This window comes from Brachypodium distachyon, chromosome 2, assembly GCF_000005505.3.
Source record: "Brachypodium distachyon strain Bd21 chromosome 2, Brachypodium_distachyon_v3.0, whole genome shotgun sequence".
NCBI classification, from domain to species: domain Eukaryota; kingdom Viridiplantae; phylum Streptophyta; class Magnoliopsida; order Poales; family Poaceae; genus Brachypodium; species Brachypodium distachyon.
In genome coordinates this window covers 18,347,159-18,365,298 of record NC_016132.3, presented here as the reverse complement: position 1 = coordinate 18,365,298, position 18,140 = coordinate 18,347,159, and the positions used below count along the sequence as shown (strand labels likewise).

The following is an 18,140-nucleotide window of genomic DNA, read 5'->3' as shown; positions in this document are numbered from 1 at the left end:
TTTCATACTCCGGGGTGTAGTAAGTCAATCTATAATCTTTAACACCAGCTTTAAATCCAACACTTGCTTTAGTTTCTGTTTGTGGTGACATAAGTCCCTCCTTACAACTCTTGAATTAAGAATTCTCACAATAACAAGGTCTACTCGATGTGAATTAGGCGTAAATGAAACTTTAGCAAAAATCTCATAAAAAAAAGAGATATTCAATTAATAGCAACTCATTACAGAAAATTGAGGGCATGCTTAAGTTCATTAATATTTTTCATTCATATATAATGCGTACACCCTGTGTATGTTCTATCCTATAGGAATTTCACTATAGGAATTGAGTTGTTGTTATGGTAAGTTAACACCGTTCGTTATTAAACCAAGGATTTGATTTAACAAATCCATCATTATTGTATACTCTTTGATAGATAGAGCGCAACCCAAATCAATCCTTAACCTTTGTTTTTTACAAATTATTAAAGGGCCCCTTTCTTATTTTGAAAAGAAATACCTAACTAAATACTAAGAAAATTTTCTGTTGACAGCAATCTATGCTTCACAGTAGTATATATTTTGTATAGCGAAGTCCTAGATAGGAAAGTAGAGTAGGCACAGATCCTCCACAAAAGGAAAAATCTATCTTATGAAAAAAAGATTGATTGAACTTTCCAACGGCCTCATTCCATGAGTAAAGGGTTGAAAGGGATTCGCTTGGGCAACGAAATCAAGTCATGTTCCCCTTTTTTCTCTTATTGAATTAACTAATTGATTTCCTTTTTACTTTTGGATTTTTGGATATTTTTTTGGATTTGGTATTATTCAACAAGAAAAAAAGAAAAATTTCGACAAATTCCTTTTTTTTATTATGTGATAATTATGAGAACCAATCCTACTACTTCTCGTCCCGGGGTTTCCCCAATTGAAGAAAAAAGTACAGGCCATATCGATCAAATTATTGGACCCGTGCTGGACGTCACTTTTCCCCCCGGTAAGTTACCTTATATTTATAATGCTTTGGTAGTCCAGAGTAGAGACACTGCCGATAAGCAAATTAATGTGACTTGTGAGGTACAACAATTATTAGGAAATAATCGAGTTAGAGCTGTAGCTATGAGTGCTATAGATGGGTTGATGAGAGGAATGGAAGTGATTGACACAGGAGCTCCTCTCAGTGTTCCGGTCAGCGGAGCTACTCTCGGGCGAATTTTCAACGTTCTTGGAGAGCCTGTTGACAATTTGGGTCCTGTAGACAGTAGTGCAACGTTCCCTATTCATAGATCTGCGCCTGCCTTTATCGAGTTAGATACGAAATTATCCATCTTTGAAACAGGTATTAAGGTCGTTGATCTTTTAGCTCCTTATCGACGTGGAGGAAAAATAGGACTATTTGGGGGGGCTGGAGTAGGTAAAACAGTACTCATCATGGAATTAATCAACAACATTGCTAAAGCTCATGGGGGTGTATCCGTATTTGGTGGAGTAGGGGAACGGACTCGTGAAGGAAATGATCTTTATATGGAAATGAGGGAATCCGGAGTAATTAATGAAAATATTGAGGAATCAAAGGTAGCTCTAGTCTATGGCCAAATGAATGAACCACCGGGAGCTCGTATGAGAGTTGGTTTAACTGCCCTAACTATGGCGGAATATTTCCGAGATGTTAATAAGCAAGACGTGCTTTTATTCATCGATAATATCTTTCGTTTTGTTCAAGCAGGATCGGAGGTATCCGCTTTATTAGGGAGAATGCCCTCCGCGGTGGGTTATCAACCTACTCTTAGTACAGAAATGGGTTCTTTGCAAGAAAGAATTGCTTCTACTAAAAAGCGATCTATAACTTCGATCCAAGCGGTTTATGTACCTGCGGACGATTTGACTGACCCTGCTCCTGCCACAACATTTGCCCATTTGGATGCTACTACCGTACTTTCCAGAGGATTAGCTTCCAAGGGTATTTATCCAGCAGTAGATCCTTTAGATTCAACCTCAACTATGTTACAGCCTCGGATCGTTGGCAACGAACATTATGAAACTGCGCAAAGAGTTAAGGAAACTTTACAACGTTACAAGGAACTTCAGGACATCATCGCAATTCTTGGATTGGATGAATTATCGGAGGAGGATCGTTTAACTGTAGCAAGAGCGCGAAAAATTGAGTGTTTCTTATCACAACCGTTCTTTGTAGCAGAAGTTTTTACTGGTTCTGCAGGAAGGTATGTTGGTCTTGCAGAAACAATTAGGGGATTTCAACTAATCCTTTCCGGAGAATTAGATGGCCTACCCGAGCAGGCTTTTTATTTGGTGGGTAACATCGATGAAGCTAGCACGAAAGCTATAACCTTAGAAGAGGAGAACAAATCGAAGAAATGAAATTAAATCTTTATGTACTGACTCCTAAGCGAATTATTTGGGATTGTGAAGTGAAAGAAATCATTTTATCCACTAATAGTGGTCAAATTGGGGTATTACCAAACCATGCCCCCATTAACACAGCAGTAGATATGGGTCCTTTGAGAATACGCCTCCTCAACGACCAATGGTTAACGGCGGTTCTGTGGAGTGGTTTTGCGAGAATAGTTAATAATGAGATCATTATTTTAGGAAATGATGCGGAACTGGGTAGTGATATTGATTCGGAAGAAGCTCAACAGGCACTTAAAATAGCCGAAAATAACTTGAGTAAAGCTGAGGGTACGAAAGAATTGGTTGAAGCGAAACTAGCTCTCAGACGAGCTAGGATACGAATCAAGGCTGTCAATTGGATTCCCCCGTCCAATTGAAGACAATCCAATGGTTTATAGTTGATACAAAGATAAAGGGAAGAGGGGTAGAAAAAGTTATTAGATAGCGAAGCAAAATAAGCCCAATGCTATCTAGTAATTTTTCTACCTACCTACCTACTATTGGATTTGAACCAATGACTCCCGCCGTATGAAAGCAATACTCTAACCACTGAGTTAAGTAGTCAATTTATGATCACAAAGGAAGACCCATTACTTCGATCGATTATATATCGAATCCCTTTTCTAAGCAATAACGCTTCCTTATTGGTATGTTATATACTAAACAGATACATATTTAAAGAGATACCCTCTGGCATTAGAGAATATTCATCTTGACAATAAATTATCTATATGTTAAGATATCTCTGATAAGGGCTATAGCTCAGTTCGGTAGAGCAACTCGTTTACACGTGCGCCAATGCTTTTCAAAGGAGCTTATTATGCAATGAATATAATGGATCTTATTGCAAAATCAATGTCTTACTTCATAGATTCGACAGAATAGGAGAACAGTAGCCTGACAAAGAGTCAGTTCAGTCCGATTCAGGTCCCCATTCTGGTGCCTAATCAAATAGAACCCTTATGGATTTGCTAGTTGATAAGGTAAATATCCAGCCCACTAAATGCTAGGCGTAATGAGGATAAGGGCCTCCAAAAAACTTCTTTTCGTTCTATGAACTTTAAGGTGTATGAAGTCTCATAGTTAACTCTTGCAGTGGAACGATAGAGACTCCATTTCACTTAGGTTGATTTAATTTAGGCCGGAGGCAGACCTAAGTCAAGGTAATCCTCCTTTGAAACACTTTGGTATTGCTCCTAGATAGACCATAATACAAATAATCAATCAGAGCACAGGGAGCCATCTCATTATCTTTCCGTAAAGAAAACTATGGTGGACTAACTGATCTTTAAATCAGTTGATGAAAGAGCCCAATGCAAAAAAAATGCATCTTGGGTCTTTGAAACAGTTCGAATCATTTCGATAATAATCTGTTTGATCTGTTTTACCGAGAAGGTCTACGGTTCGAATCCGTATAGCCCTAATATGTCCTATTTTTGGATTTTAGTATAGATATCCTATGTTTTCCTTAGTATAGCTTTTATTTTCACATTAGTACTTGTTTATAGACTGGGCGGGCGCCTGCGACATAGAATAGGCGTAAAAGAATTACCACAGGCTCATTCATCAAAAATCATAGAGATAGGAAACGAAAAAGTGATTTCTATCAAATCAATAGAAGAAAAGAGCCCTTCCCTGATTTGAATCCCGCCCTTCTTCAAATAGGGTATCTCTAGACTTCCCTATAAAACTGCAATGATTTTCTCCATCTTGCGAATTTATACTTTGTTTTAGGTATATTACTTTGCTTATATATACATTATCTAAATCGATCTACTTAAAATCCTAAATAGAATTTTTTTAGAAAGAATTAAAGTAAAGAGTAAATAAGAAAACAGAATATTATGTCTCATAGTTCTGAAATAGAGTTCCTTATTTTTTTATAGTATTACTTCTCAGTCTACTGCATAGACTAGTCCTCTTATGTTAATTAGGTTCTAAAGATTATAGAGAAAGCAAAATAAAGTGAAGGGATAAAGTATTTTTTATATAAGAATTAGATCTAGACCATATCTAAATAGAATGGAGAAAAAAGAAGGGGAGTTGGGATTCCATTGGATGAATCTTTAAAGAAGACACAGCACAGAGAAAACAAAGGCTAAACTAAGCGATTTTGTTTGAACAAAACAGATTCTTGTTTCACCGAGGAAAAGAGATAAGTTCTGGATGAATTGACAATGCATAATTGAATTGATTAATTTAAGTCTCGTCTATTCTACATTAATGGGAGTACATTATGTTTCTGCTTCACGAATATGATATTTTTTGGACATTTCTAATAATAGCAACCCTTATTCCGATTTTGGCATTTTGGATTTCAGGGCTTTTAGCCCCGATTAGTGAAGGACCCGAAAAGCTTTCTAGTTATGAATCGGGTATAGAACCCATGGGAGGGGCTTGGCTACAATTCCGAATACGCTATTACATGTTTGCGCTAGTTTTTGTTGTTTTTGATGTGGAAACCGTCTTTCTCTACCCTTGGGCAATGAGTTTCGACGTATTGGGTGTATCCGTTTTTATCGAAGCTTTCATTTTCGTGCTTATCCTAGTTGTTGGTTTAGTTTATGCATGGCGAAAAGGAGCCTTGGAATGTCTTAACTGAATATTTAGAAAAAAAAAAAGAAGAAAAAGATTCCATTGAGACAGTTATGAGTTTGATTGAGTTTCCTTTACTTGACCAAACAAGTTCCAATTCTGTTATTTCAACTACACCAAACGATCTTTCAAATTGGTCAAGACTCTCCAGTTTATGGCCCCTTCTATACGGTACCAGTTGTTGTTTCATTGAATTTGCTTCATTAATAGGCTCGCGATTCGACTTTGATCGTTATGGATTGGTACCAAGATCAAGTCCTAGGCAAGCGGACCTAATTTTAACAGCTGGTACAGTAACAATGAAAATGGCTCCTTCTTTAGTGAGGTTATACGAGCAAATGCCTGAACCAAAATACGTCATTGCTATGGGAGCTTGTACTATTACAGGGGGAATGTTCAGTACGGATTCCTATAGTACTATTCGAGGAGTTGATAAGTTAATTCTTGTGGATGTCTACTTGCCGGGTTGCCCACCTAAACCGGAGGCGGTTATAGATGCCCTAACAAAACTTCGTAAGAAGATATCGCGAGAAATAGTTGAGGATCGAATTCGATCTCAAAATAAAAACCGATGTTTTACTACCAGTCACAAGCTTTATGTTCGGCGCAGTACTCATACTGGAACTTACGAGCAAGAATTGCTCTATCAATCACCATCTACTTTAGATATATCTTCTGAAAAAATTTACAAATCCAAAAGTATAGTACCTTCCTACAAATTAGTGAATTAGGAGGGGGGTTCTTTCGTCTAGAAAAATAAAAAGCAAGGCAATCTTTGAAACTTGCATCCGAAATGTGAAATATTTATACAAAACAAAGAGGGAGAGATCAAGACAATGCAGCAGGGTTGGTTATCTAATTGGCTAGTCAAACATAAGGTGGTTCATAGATCTTTGGGCTTTGATCACCGAGGAATAGAGACTTTACAAATAAAAGCGGGGGATTGGGATTCCATTGCTGTCATTTTATACGTATATGGTTACAATTATTTACTCTCCCAATGTGCTTATGATGTAGCACCCGGTGGATCTTTAGCTAGCGTGTATCATCTTACGTGAATACAGTATGGCATAGATAACCCGGAAGAAGTATGCATAAAAGTCTTTGCCCAAAAGGATAATCCTAGAATTCCGTCTGTCTTCTGGATTTGGAGAAGTGCCGATTTTCAAGAACGCGAATCTTATGATATGGTGGGAATCTCTTATGATAATCATCCGCGCCTTAAACGTATCCTAATGCCTGAAAGTTGGGTAGGCTGGCCCTTACGTAAGGACTATATAACCCCCAATTTCTATGAAATACAAGATGCTCATTGAATGATAAGAAATTCATGCGGACTTATACAACACAACTCCAGATTTTATTCAAGTAAAGGAAAATTTTTACGTTCTGTTCCTAGATGAAACGGAATACCTATTTCGAATTAATTCCTATTATACAAAAGTAGTCCAGATAGACTGAGCAAAAAAAGGGTTTCATTTGGATTCCCTTATTTGGAAAATCACATATGAATTTCCCTCATATGAACAGAAAAATAGGATGACTCAAAGAAGTTCTCTACCACGAACTTTGTATCGCGCGCATGACTTAGCACAATTGGAAAAGTAAGATAAGCAAGAATAAAAAAATATTCGTTGTAATATGCAGAATACAAAATTAAGAAATGCAAAAAAAAAAGGGGAACCTAATCTCACCTCCTTCTGTGCCATAAAGAAAAGAGACGCGTGGTCCCAGTAGAAATGAGCCGTTTCCCCTTCCACCGGTTCAAGAACCCACGACAGCTATCAATGCGCCTAAATTCTCGCGCACATCGTGTGGTCAAATCAAACTGACCACATCAACAGTACTCGATCCAGTCCGTGCATAAAGCATTAGGTACGTCCCATCGACTTCCCAGACCATTTCTTTAATCAGAGTGTCAGCAAAGACGTCATATCAAACTCTAGAAAACTTGGGCTGCCACCTGACGGCGCAGGAACTCGAAGTGTACCTGGTACATAGGCACTCGACAGCATTATCCGGGTCGCACGGACTGCGAAACACACCCTAAGCCACGTTCATTACGTGAAGGTAAGACCCGATGGTTTTTCATCGGGCCTGGAAATCAGCACCTTCAGGCGATTCCAGATCATCCACGCGCTTGCATGAAGAACATCAACCAACGGACGCGTTGGTTGATCGCCCCGCAGCACTGGATTTCGAGTCTGTAAAACCCTCGGCAGGTTTGACTCGAACACCGCCAGTTATCCAGGCTCGAGCCTAGGGACTCGAGTGCTGATGTATGCTAACAAAGTTTTTGCCCCGGTGCAATTAACTGGACTCGACCGATCGAGTATTCCAGGCGCGTTACGCAACCATCCCACACAACATCAGTACAATTTGCAGAAATACCTTGTGTTTTCCGCGTCATAAGCTAAGAACTATCAAAGTTTGGGCCTGACGAACACTTAAGTCAATCGACCAACGGAAGATTATTTGCAGTTTGGCACACAGTCGAATAATCAGAATAAGGAAACTCTTGAGTCCCTACTCGAGTCTACGCCTCGAACAGGGACTCGAGTTCTCAACCTTCATATACCCGATGCAGCCCAACAGGGGGCCCACTCGAAGGCCCATCAAGCATATGCAGGTCGAGTCCCTCAAAGTGCGGTTCAAGCCAAGAAACATAATCTTATCATACCGTAATGAATTGATCTGATTGTAACATTCCCGATTATCACGCCCGAGACCTAGCCGCCAGTATATAAGGCTAGGAGGGGGGATCGGGAATGGCCAACCTCTAGACAAACGCCAGATTCATCTGCGCACCATAGCTTCATAGCTTCTCTGTAATCTCGATCAATACAATACACCAAAAGCAGGACGTAGGGGTATTACCTTCCGAGGACCCCGAACCTGGGTAAACCTTGCGACTCCCCTAGTCTTTGTTAGTCGACGAGATCGCTGGTGCACCCCGTGCTCTCCCTCAGTCGAAAACCCTTGAGTCAGGGTATTGCCGAGGTAGCCCCTCATCAACGGACAAGCAAGTGCTCTGCATTTTCATTAAAATGTTACATGCTTCAAAAAGAGTATGGAAAATAGGCATGTAGGAGAAAGGAAAGGAAAAGCTATTTGATAGGGCATGTACAATGGGGCTGATTTAGGTGTCTATAAGAGGTACTTTTGCTGAGGTGGAGGAAAGAGATTGAGAAAATATAGCAGTCTGTCTTTAGTTGTACAGATAATCTAATTGACAATTTATAAACAGATTATTTATCATTGTATGTCTGTTGCCTATAATTTTTAGTACAGACTTTTTAGACAGCGTATAGACAGACTACTGTATATGATATCTGTAAAATTGTCTGTAAATCATGTAAAACACTATAGATGGCTGGATGTCTGTACCTTTGTACATGCCAGGCTGTACAAGCCGAATAATTAGTAAAAATGAGGAAAACAAAAGCAAGGGAGGCAACGAGGATTCAGGTTCTCAACAACGTGGAGCTAGTCCTGTCAAAGAACAACAACGTGGACCTAGAATATAGCTGCATGCCCTTTTAAAAAGGTATATAGCTGCCTCCATGTCCCTTACTTACACGCTACTGAAACAAACAACCTTAGCCAGTTAACCCCTGCACTAGTAGCGACAACAATGTGGATTCCATCCAAGAGTTGTTTCCACTAATTAAGTCGCCTAATTTAGAACTTTGTGATAGTCTCCTGTAGGCTGTAGCTGCAGACTATATTCAGTATATCCTGCATTCCTGGATTGCGTGCAAGTAATGAGAAATGGTTACCAGTTCAACGATGGAAACGTCGTCAGTGATCCGTGCATAATACTGTATGAGAATATGCCAGCTACTATACCCAGCTGGTATGTGTTTAGGTGCGCAAGCAAGCAAGATTATTATAAGCTTCGTCAGCGATGTGCTTCAGGTTATCACTTCTTCCGTACACATGGATGCATGTACGTGCCTTGCCTCTATTGGTCGATGGATGGTCGTCCTTCGTTTCTTCCTGACTAAAGGAAGGATCCGCTGGCTACCCTTCATTGTTATCCGCCTGGCGAGTCGGCTAGCTGTACCCACAAAACAAAACTGTTCCTTGTTTTGAGATAGCCCTTTTCTGGTGATAATATTTTTTAGACAATGCTTCATCACTGACTCAACCGGAGTAGTACGGACAATGGTTCATGCCGGACTGAACTACTCTACTGTCTCTAATTCTAAGAGTAATAAGATTACCTCGAACAGTTGCCATCGGGAGAGAGGCCAGACCCCTGAAAAGTGGATAGCTACAGCAGATCCAACCTATCATGTGGTCCCAGTGGTCAGAAGGCAGGAGCGCCGGATCCTGTGGAAGTTGCTACGACTATGGCGCCCATGGATATGGCAGCAGGAGCAGCCATGCATTAATCGCTATAAGAAAGTTTGGGTCTCCATTAATCTATAGCAAACTCTTTCACAGCTTGTTTGACGCACATCATTTAGTCATAAAATTGTAGAATTCATTTTAAATTTTAAAAACAACTTGTTTGGTTGGCACGGAATTAGTTACAGAAATTCAATCTCAAATTTCATATAATCACAGTGTAACTAGCCTTAATTCTTTTCTAAAAGCCATCATTTCTCTAGAATTGTCTCTCACTCTTTAATTTCATGTGGTAGACAAACATGATTTTTCAACCCAGAATTCAAATTCAACCAAATGAAACCCTATCAAAAATTAGATTTCATTTCATTTTGATCAAATGAAATGAATTCTTGGTTGCCAAACAAGCTGTCAGTGTAATCTTTTGATTAGTTACATATGCATTTGTTTCCCTTGCTCCACCAGACAATACGACACATGGAACGTTGTTGGGATCACTAATTATGCGAGGAAGGGACATGAAGAGAGGAACAATTGCATCTGGGGTGTAAACCACGGAGAACGGGACAAGTGCTACACCCAACTTATACATCTTGATTGCTAGCCTCCACAATCTCTGTCGGGTTTAGCAAACAGGTAGCATTACAGAATGCAAGTGCAGTGTGCAGACATCATTATATAGTAATCACTCCGTTCCTAAATACTTGTCGCTGTTTTAGTGCAAACTTGAAATAAAACAGCAATAAGTTTTTTTTTTTTAGAAAACACAGTACAGACGCAGACGCTCACACACCCTACCCCTATGAGCACCCTCCGAGAGACTGATGTGCCGTACGTCACTCCCACTGGACGCAGACGCTCACACACCCTACCCCTATGAGCACCCTCCGAGAGACTGATGTGCCGTACGTCACTCCCACTGAAAACACAACACCGGTTAGGTTCTGAAATAAATCTAGGGAAATGCGAACACCCATGTGACTTGAACCTGAGTGGACTGGTTCCACCACAAGAAAACATAACACCGGTCAGTTCGCAGCAACAAGTTATTTATGAACGGAGGGAGTACCATCGCGCATCCTCAGTCATCCGATGTGTTAACCTGGACAGAAGGTGAAGTACACGGAAACCATCGAGTCAATCGAGAGACACACAATGGCTCTGTTCACCTAAAAAACACAATGGCTGCAGTTGCTCCAGCCGGTACGTCACACTCCGAGCAGTGTTCGCAGGAGCACTACCTATACACCAAAAAGAATAACAAGAACACTAATTACAAACAGTAAGTTTCTAGTAATTACAAACGGTAAGTTTTTATGTGAAACATGCATGCTTACGCGTCATTCGTTAAAAACAGACGAGGGCTTACACCAAAAAGAATAACAAGAACACTAATTACAAACAGGAAGAAGCAATGGTGTACAACCAATGGCTCGATTGATTTTTATGTTGAACGTGCTTACGCATCATATACGTCGATAAACAGAAAATGAAGGGTTTTTAGAGTAGTCTCGACTCTCGACTCTTGAATTCTTGATGCATCGCAGATTCGCAGGCTACTCGACGATCAGCGCCACACGAGCGCGGCGGCCGCAAGAGCAGCGACGGCGCCTTCGGATACCATCCAGACGCTACGGCCATGCGGAGGGCCACCCAAGGCGGCGCCGCTGCTTCGTTGCGATCCCGCGCCGTAGTGTCCTCCTTGTGATCCCCCGGCAGGCCGGCAGTGTTGCCACCCACGATGGCGGCCCCGCCGGCGGTGGATCCTTTCGCTTGGCTCCCCGACCCGCCGGTGCTCCTCCCGCCGCCCGCGCCCCCTCCACCGGCACTGGCACCGCCGGCTCCCTTCCGAGCTCTGCCGCCCCCTCCGCCGGCAATGGCGTCGCCTCCCCCTCGCCCACCTCCACCGGAAAACGCGCCCCCTCCTCCTCCCCTTCCCCCGCCTCCGCCTCCACCTCGGGCGGAGCAGGCGCCTTGGAAGCGCGCGGCACGCAAAGCAGAATCAACAGCAGCAGCGCGCCGAGGAAATTCGTCCCATCTCTCGGAGCATCTACAATGCAATGCAAGGTGCTCGTATACAGGTGCTTAAAGAGAGAGAATCTTGCCATATCACTAAGCACCTATCTAAAATAAATTTACTTCAATGCTGAGAAGCCTAAACAGGTGTTTAATTCGTGCGAGCATTTTTGTAGTACTCACTCAGTCACTTCGAAGTCGCCGGTTTGCTGCGCCTCCGCCCCCAACTAGGACTCAGCTCGCCGGCTTGCCGCGCCTCCGCCCCCAGCTCGCCCAAGACGTGCAGCTCTTCAACAAGCTGCGCCTCCGCCCCCAACTAGGACTCAGCTCACCGGCTTGCCGCGCTTCCGCCACCAGCTCGCCCAAGATGTGTAGCTCGTCGACAAGCTTCGCCTTCACCCCAGCCCAGACGCAGCTCGCCAGCTTGCCCGAGGTGTGCAGCTCGCAAGCTTGCTGCGCCTCCGCCTCCAGCTCCTCCGAGGCGTCTAGCTGTGCCTCCGGCTCCCAGCCGCTTTCTATGCCCGCCGAGCGCCGGGTATGCGCATTTCTAACGGTACAAAATTCTATCTGATTTGGTACTGCAATCTGTCAATTAGATAGTGCAGGGGACGTAGGAATTATGATGTTGCTTCCGTGCCTCTAGTGCTGGATGTGAATGCTTTAGGCTGGGGCTTGTTTGATGGATCTACAAGAATGCATAATCTCTTTGTCCAATTTTGATTAATTTTTACAATTGTTTGTCTGGCTAATGGTGTTGTATTGTACATGCTCATAATTATGTATCACCTCTTGATTTATCAATACTTAGCGTTCGTACTGGGCTTCACAAGGATTATGTCTGTGTTTGGAGAGGCATAGTCTGTCAATGCTAGTGCCAACAATTGAAGAGAAGTAAATCAATTCTACAACCTGTGTAAAGACCGAATGAGTCATATTTTGGAAGCCATTATGACAAGTGTTTTTTCAGTCTTAGCATCACTTTTTGTTCTGGACGTATGGGATACCCTTATTTGCAGGTGAACTGCAGAATACAAGCCCCATGTTCAGGAGTATTAAACAGAGTATATGGAAACGACCATCCAAGAATCGATTATGTTGGCTCAAATCCAGGTCTGATGTATGCCATGCCATAAGCAAACCATTTTTTCTACTTTCTCTCTTTTTCTACTTGACAATAATTCATGAGTACTATAGTATATATGGTCCTTCTTGAAATTACTGAATGCATGTCTACTGTACGTAGTTGAAGATGCTCTCATGGTCGTCTCCCTGCCTGGGTCGCCTTCGTCGTCCTCGCGGCGCAGGTCAGATGGATAGCCCCAATGCGGAGGCGGTTTGAGGGTCGTTGGGGGCTTGGGGCTGCTCTGCAACGGCAAGCGGCAAGCCTGTAACTTGCTCCGGGGTCTCCGGCCGGCACGTTGGGAGCTAGCCTGATCGTGGTTGGCAATAACTGATCTGCTGCCACGGATATGTCGGTGCGGAGAAGTCAAATTGTTCAAACTTCGCATATTCTACGCCAAAGAAAGTTTGAACACGTATCCGTGCGTCAGGCTTATCGTTCTGAAGTAAATTTTCGTTGAAAAATCTCTACCTGGACAGAAGATCAAAGAAATTGATCGGCTTGAAACCATCTTTCCATTTCAAATACTAATGGAAGTAAGAAAAACGGTTTTTCTATTTCTTAGGCGACTGAGAAATAACTACTCCTTCCGTTTCATAATTGTTGTTGAAATATTACATGTATATAGACGTTTTTTTAAAATAGATACATCTATTTTTTGCAAATTTGAGACAAGAATCATGTAACGGAGGGAGTATTTCTTAGTCGATGATAACAACATTTTGATTCAGTCAGTGTGATTCGTGTAAGATTAATGTAGGTCCAATAATAAGAAAATATTAATTGAATGGCCATGATTGTTGATCGGGAAATAACTATTTTTAGGCGACTGAGAAATAGACATTTCTTAAGAAAAATAGCTGAAAGACTAGCTATCATGTTTCATCTAGGATTTTAGCAAGCCATTCAATTTTAGTGATTCATTAGACATATTACGTAGGCCACGTAGCAAGTCTTTGCTGTGAGATTATGGCGTGAGGAACGTACCCTAGCCACCGGAAAGAACCTCGTTGAAGTTGTGGTTTTTGTCGGCTTCCCTTGTGGTCAACCATCGATTAGAAATCGGAAAATGAGAGTAACCAGGGATCAAGGTGTGACAAATAATCTGTTTAATTTTTTTATGAGGTATTGTGTCCTCGCGATAGCGTCCTAGTGGTGGAGGCAATGGTATATGAAATAATGGTCCCATGGCTCTATCGGCATGCTGGCTAGTCAATACGTTGGATCCCCAGGTTTTTTTACTTTCGTTATTTTGGTTATCTTCCTTGTCGGTTCGGCTACGAAACAACAATCTACAAACTTGTCTTGCAAACGGTGTGTCTCCAGCAAGTTCAACGATCATAGGTTCTCATCTTTTGGGGCAAGCGACTTAGAGCAACTCTAACACATACCCCATGTGGCCGATCCGAACTAGGGGAGTTCGGATCAACTGAATCCGAAAATGCAGTTCAGAAATACGTCGTGCAGAACAGAAACCGAACTAAGAACTGAATTTTTTTTAAAAAGCTTTGCACGAGAAGATCCTCCTCGTCTTTGACGAGTGGGCGAAAATGCGCGGTGGTGCACGGCCGCACGAGAGGACTCGGCCTCCCCCTGACGCGGCGTGCCCCCGCCACGGGGGCCGGCCCAAGTCCCCGCCGCCCGCGCAGCTTCCTCCGCCAGATATTGCTAGTACCGGCGCTCAGCATCACGGTTCGTAAAGCGGTGCTTATCCCATTTGCAGGCGGCATGCCGCCCTACCCTGATGGAACGATGGTGCACCGCCTCATAGTCGTCCCCTCCGCCGCAGCAGCCGCTAGGGTTTTCCTGCCCGCGCGGAGAAGCGGTACGGTGACCAGCGGACCCCCGGGATGCTATGGGGTGCATCATTGCTATAGATGGCCAACGGGATGGGCCTTTTGGCAAAGCTCGAAAGCCTGGCGGGCTTGGTCCGATTGTGCCAAGCCCGGCACAAAACTAATTGGGTCGGGCCGGCCTGAGGCCCCGCCTGTGCCGAGCCTGGGCTTCATCCTCACGACCTGTTTTTTTTTATAGTTTTCCTACATTTGGCCCATGTATCCTCAAAATTCCGGTCCAGCCCAACAATTTTGGCCCATTCTAGCCCTTTATTTATTTATTTTCTTAGATGGGCCTTATGCAGAGATGGGCTTCCTCAGGCCCTGCCAGGCCTTAACGGGCCCGGCCCGGCCCGACGGAGCTTTGTGCCGCGCCTGGGCCAGAAGGACGTATTAAGGGGCCGGGCTGGCCCCTCTCTATTCCAGGGCTTCATCGGGCCGTGCCCGGGCCAATCACGTTTAGCATATACTGGGTCGGAGCCAGGCCGGCCAGTTGGCTATCTATAACCATTGCGGTGGAAGGGACGGGATCTAGGTTGCTGGAGTTGGAGAAGAAGGAGAAAGGGCAGCGGATTTGGCGGCGGGGTAGGGTTTGGTGGCGAATTTGGGCGGCGAGAGAGTGGGGTGTGGACATCGAGTACGCCTCTCGAGTAGGCATATAGGCGGCCCCTGGGCTGGTTTTTGGGGTAAACCGAAACACGTTTTGCGGTCCGGGCCTTTTTCGAGGATCTGTTCCGTGCTGATTTTTGGCCCAAAACCTAATATGGAGTTCGGATCGGCCATATGGGTATCTGCTAGAGTTGCTCTTATGTGGTTATTAGAAACTTACGAAGTTAGTTTACTTGTCCAGGTCTGGTCGTTTATAGTTTCATCACAAGTGACATGGAGAGAGATCTAGCAATTAGTTTCTTGTTTTTTGTTTCAGTTTTCCTATGCTATGTTTCTTGATTAAGCATTAGTTTGACTTTGCTAAATTGTGTTGTGCTGAATTATAACTTGCTGTGAAAAATGCAAATAAAAACATGAAAGAATTGATCAGACAAATAGAAAATAGCCAAAAAGAAATTGGTTGGTAAAGCTGGATTATCGTAATCCAGACCTCAGTACCAAATGTTGTCGAAGAACAAAAATCAATGAAGCCAGACTTTTCTAAAAGAAATCAAAAGGCTGGGACAGACTACTCCTGAATCGGGGTGGGCGTTCGGTTATAACCGAAATTTCGGTTCGGTTCTTCGGGTTTTCATGAAATTCGGTTCTTCTGATATGAGGACCGAAGTCATCTTGAAAATTTTGATAACCGAAAGTTCGGTTCACAGAAAATTCGATTCGGAACCGAACTAACCGAACATTGTGTTTACGGCAAACAAAAAATGAAAACAAATTTAGTTCAATCTTCCACTTAGAACAGAAAATAGATTTAAATTACACGCAAAAATAAACACATAATCTTGTGTGACACAGACACACGCAATGGCAGCAGCCAGTAAATATCATCTAACATGCAATGACAACATTAAATTTTAAAGATGCAGCAATGAATTTCGGTTCTTCGGGTTTTTTTGTTTAACCGAGGCAAGAGACCCAATTAACCGAACAAACTTCGGTTCTTTGATTTTGCTGACCGAAGTTTTAAACGGTTCTTCGATTTCGGTCCAATCGGCTTCCGTTTCCGTTTCAGTTTCTCAGTTTTCATGCCCACCCCTGCACCTGAATTCCTGATCAAAACTCCGCTCTAGACTAAGATCGAGTAATATTTACACATGCAGCCACCGATCCACAAAACTACTCCTAAATTCACTGGTCTACCGTAGAACATAGATCGATCTTGGCTTGGCGCACGCACGCACACCATCAGCTAGCGCCAGACAAGCGCGGCGACTGCAAGGGCAGCGGCGCCACCGGACGCTCTCTAGACGCCACCGCGGACACGAGCGTCACCCGCGGCAGCCACCGCAGTAGTGCCGCCGTCGGTAGCGCCTCCGCCCACGACGGCGGCCGCCCCGGGCCCGCCGGCAGGCTCCGGCTCCATGACCGGAGCCGGCCGGCCGTACCCTGCACCAAAACCAATGCCAAAGCCCCCTCCGACGCCGAAACCGCCGGCGCAGGAGCCACCCTTGAGGCGGGCGGACACGCAGAGCAGCACCAGCAGCAGCCCACATATCAGTTTTGTTCCTCCTTTCATGGTCGTTGTCGTTGGCGTCGTTGTTCTGGTCAGATGGGATTTGGAAACCTCTTGCGCGCGCAAGCTCGATCGCCTTCCGGTTCTTGGGGCTGCTTGTTGCGTGTTACTACCTCCGTCCAGCCACAGGAGGTATATTATGATTGGGTTAACCAAGCATTTGATCACAAATTATTTCATGAATGTGTGACTAATGTGATCAGAATCATAACCATAAGCAAATATTCTTGAGTAGGTACATAATGGATATGAATATATGTGGTATAATTATATATTAATAGAATAATTTGTGGTCAAAGCATTGGTTAAAGAAAAGCTAATACGTCCCATATTGTTGGATGAAGGGAGTATATGTGGAGGGTGTGGTTGGGGACTCGATCGGTCGGTGTCTGTTTGCCGCTTCTGGGAAGGCAGGAGCCAAGAAACCGATATTTTTTTAAAATCTTATCTTCTTCTTCTTCTTTTTTGAAAATATTATCTTCGTTTAGTTTTATAATTATCTATAATTTATTCGACATCCATTACTCTCTTTTTAGAACAACGATCTGACTTTATTTATTCAACGAACGTAGTATAATTGATTGAAAAACTAAAACGACAACAAAGATTTCGGTTTACAACTTTACATCAAAAATCTTTGAACCCAACTTCTCTAGTTGCGTCAATCGCATCTTGATGTTTTTCCAAATCTATGGTGACGAAACAGTACAAGACCAAACCTACATAATCTGGACTAACCTTATAGGTTTTACTGAGCCGCATGAGCCGCCCATCCTAACAGGTGAGAACTTATCAACTTAATATCGTTGAACCGTGGTGGCCGGAGACACGCCCCTCACAAGACAGGTTGTCGAACCATTGAATCATCGCTGAAACGTTAAGGAAGATGACCAAAATCATGAAATTACGAGCCGTGAGTCCCAATACTACATGGAGTAGACCATGATAGCCATGCCAGAACGGGGATCGATGGAGCTGGGAGACCAATAATCCACACGTCGCCGCCTCCACTGTTGGAACGCCGCCACCAAGGACACGGAAAACCTTACAAAGAAGGTACTAAAAACGATTCCAGATGTTGATCCGTGGTTCCCCTCACCTCCTGATGGGTTATCAGAGGCAAGGGGAACCAACAAAGATGGAAACGGGGTTTTTTTTCTCTGACGGCTAGGGTTTCACTCGTGGGAAGATCAACCGATTTACATCAATTACTCCTATACGGTTGTTTGTGTTTTTCTCGCAAAAAAGAAGAAGGCTGTTTGTGTTGTGTGAAACTGAATGGGCCTCTCTGGGCCTTATTTTGTTTGTTTTGGTTATGTGCTGATGTGGGCCTTCTTATATTTCTCGATTTTTAGGGGGGCTTTTTCCTAGCAGGCCTTCTGTATGGATTCTTTTTAGGCTGGTTTGTTTGTATTTCTTTACAAGGAAACGACTCTTCTTCTTTTTTAAAGTTCAAATTTCAGTTTTATATTTGTTTGCTGTTTTACAGAATCAGATTTCTTTTCTTGTATATAGCGTTAAAAATGTCCCTTTTGATTATCAGCCGACCCTAGCCTGTAGGCTCTTTACACACGTTACAGAAAACAAGGTTGTACTACTAGTCTATTGTCTTGCAAAAAAAAACGGGGTTCTATTAGTATTGCCGAAGCCT

General features: G+C 43.2%; 1 long non-coding RNA gene across 1 annotated transcript; it reads right to left on the bottom strand.

The window, feature by feature from the left end:
* Positions 1–3,934: 3,934 nt before the first annotated feature.
* Positions 3,935–17,775, bottom strand: LOC112270832. Its single transcript, XR_002963325.1, has 3 exons — positions 17,765–17,775; positions 9,129–9,131; positions 3,935–4,094 (listed from the first exon to the last, which is right to left on the bottom strand). It is a non-coding gene; the product is annotated as an uncharacterized LOC112270832 (long non-coding RNA).
* Between the last annotated feature and the right edge of the window lie 365 nt (positions 17,776–18,140).